General features: G+C 38.4%; 1 protein-coding gene across 2 annotated transcripts in view; it reads right to left on the reverse strand.

Moving 5' to 3' along the window:
* Positions 1-561: 561 nt before the first annotated feature.
* LOC144957001 (uncharacterized) overlaps positions 562-2,854 on the reverse strand; it is a 47,746-nt gene continuing 45,453 nt past the window's right edge. Inside the window, exon 13 of one of the 2 annotated variants that reach the window (XM_078887909.1) lies at positions 562-2,854. This exon is cut by the window's right edge and continues 399 nt beyond it. The gene's annotated coding sequence lies outside the window, so the exon portion shown is untranslated. The other variant, XM_078887910.1, reaches the window with a different exon arrangement.

A 2,854-nucleotide genomic window follows, 5' to 3' on the forward strand; every position in this document is an offset into this window, starting at 1 on the left:
ATCATACCCATTGTATTGATTAAATTGTACACAATGGACAGGGTAAGTTTAACACATTGTGTTCACGTCAATGCTACATCATCTGTTAAATTGAGTGAGTGAACAATCTGCATCCATGGCCTTTTTTACTACAAAGGATCACAGCCCCCTTTAGTTTCTTGCTTATCTGTTATGAAACATACGGCCTTCCAATTTGTGAGTATTTGTCATAACGGTTTTACATTGTAACATGTGTATACAAAAAAAAATATTAATAAAAGTTAACGAGACTCGGAATCTGGAGGACCGGTTATCCGTGCAGAAAGGCATTTAATTTACTTAAGGTAAATATGGTTGTCGCCAAGTGAGCAAACTCAAAGAACTGCAAAAGACTGCCAACAACAGGCTGATGAGCGAATTTCCTACATTATTAATTCATCCTCACTCATGACGAGAAAAATACATGTCGATAAGGGCTTGGAATGGGTCTCGCCAGACGGAAGCGACCTTTTTAGTGTATTGTGCCAGTTAGGTTTATATCTTTAATCCATTCTCTCCAGTTAAACCGCAAAGCAGTTGTAATTTTTTTTTTATATGGAAATGTGAGTACCTATGATACGCTCTACACAAATATTGAAATAAGGATAGATGAATATCATATAGAAACACACAAAGACTGGGACATTAACAGCGGTGTCCTAATTACAATACAAAAACCAGGAAAAACGAAAGGACCCGTAAACAACCTGCGCCCAATAACATTACTGAATACCATAAGAAAAACACTGTCAACTATTGTCCTCAACAGAATTAGACCGAAAATAGAAAAATACCTATCACATAGCCAAAGCGGGTTTCGCCAAGACCGAAGCACATCGGACGTTGTATGGACACATAAATGGTTGGCAGCAAAGGCACTCAAAGAAAACATATCCATAACAATAACCGGAATCGATATGTCCGCAGCCTTTGATACGATCGACAGAGGAAAACTTTTGGAGATATTAACAGAAATAGTAGACGAAGACGAGCTCCGAATAATCCGATTTCTCCTCAGCAACACAAAGATACAACCAAGGATATACGGGGCCACAAAACAGACGCAGTTCGAAAGTAACATCGGGACCCCCCAAGGAGATAGTCTGAGCCCGATTCTGTTCACAATATACTTAGAACACGCTCTGAAAGAAGTTCGAAAAGTCATTCCAAAACCAACGACTCATATTGAGAATGCAATCCCTAGAGAAATCGCCTATGCAGATGATGTCGATTTTATTGGATCAACACCAGCAAATATAGACATCATACAAAATACCCTCATGAAATATAACCTCCAAGTCAATGCCAATAAAACCGAATTTACAACAATATCGAGGAACAAAGAGGAATGGAAAAGAACAAAGAAAGTCGGCTCACTAATTGGAGACACCGAGGATGTACAAAGAAGAAAACAGCTATCAAACGCCGCACTCAGTAAACTCACCAATGTATGGATTAGAGGTGACAAAATAAAGAGAAAAACCAAACTGAAACTGTACCATGCTCTTGTAAAACCGGTACTTCTGTATAACTGCGGCACTTGGGCGTTGACAAAATCCGAAGAAGAACATCTGGATGCCTTCCATCGCACACAGCTAAGAAGGGTACTGGACATCAAATACCCCAAAAAGATCTCAAATGAATCACTCTATAAGATCACAAAAGAAAGACCAATCTCCCTTGACATTTTACAACAACGATGGCAACTTTTCGGTCACATACTACGCAGGGACAAAAACATACCAGCAAACCAAGCCATGTCGGGATACTTCCAAAAACACGGGAACCTTTTCAGAGGAAGACCGATCACAACACTCCCTGTGATCCTAAACAAAAACCTCACAACACTTGGACAAAGCATTAGTCTCATAACGGCAGGGGACCTTGAAAATCTGAGAACCCTAGCAGAGGACCGGCAATATTGGAGACACCTCACACAGGAAATACTGGAAACAGCCAAGGCGACCCGATCTTTCGGTCGAGACGCGAAAGGCATCTAAGTCAAGTAAGTCAAGAATATCATATTATAATCATCCTGCCTACATAAACCAACAGTCGTAGCACGTTTTCTGTAGCCTAGACAAATTTAGTTGTTGGTTAACCAATATGACAACTCTCATCAAAGCAAAACTCAAACAAGCTCCCTTTACAGGCGGCGGTTGGATATAGTCTAGTCTGAAACCGAATCTCACGGAGACTCGAGATAAAAGTCGCGTCGTGGTAACTGCCCTTGCGATTAATAAATGTGTCAGTGCATGACATAATCAGTCGGAAGGTGAACATTTTGGATTTGCATTTTTTTGTTTTCATTTTTTGAAAGAATGTGCTCCCCAGAGCATTTTAATCTTTATTTGAAATAAATCGGGTGATTTTTCATGAAGTTATGGTCAGATGTATGGGAAAGGTATCCAGCAACTTTTCTCAAATTTCATAATTTTTCAACTTGACTAGCTGTAAAAAATATTTAGAAGTGAAATTAAGCTTTGATAATTCCCGAAAATGTACAAAAAGGGGCGATTAGCGGCGCTGCTCTGCGGCTAACGCCTGGGTTATTCCAGTCTTCCCTTAGAAAAGACCCTAAATAAAAATTTCCCCATGGGGATGAATAAAGGAAATTTTAACTTATTTTTTATCTTTGATCTTATCAGTGTCGGTATAACAAGAGAGCATACTGAAAAACAGTGGACGCCAAAGAAAAAATTAAAAAAATAATTACGGAATAATTCTTTCTTTTTTTAAATTAAAAAAAAAACAAACTATATTATTCACTCTCCACAAAATTGTTCTAATTTTTTTATATAATTAAGGCTTTAAATAAAAATCGAATTTTAACCCT

Source organism: Berghia stephanieae, chromosome 11 (genome assembly GCF_034508935.2).
Source record: "Berghia stephanieae isolate SIO BIC M18660-M18661 chromosome 11, UCSD_Bste_1.3, whole genome shotgun sequence".
Taxonomy (NCBI): domain Eukaryota; kingdom Metazoa; phylum Mollusca; class Gastropoda; order Nudibranchia; family Aeolidiidae; genus Berghia; species Berghia stephanieae.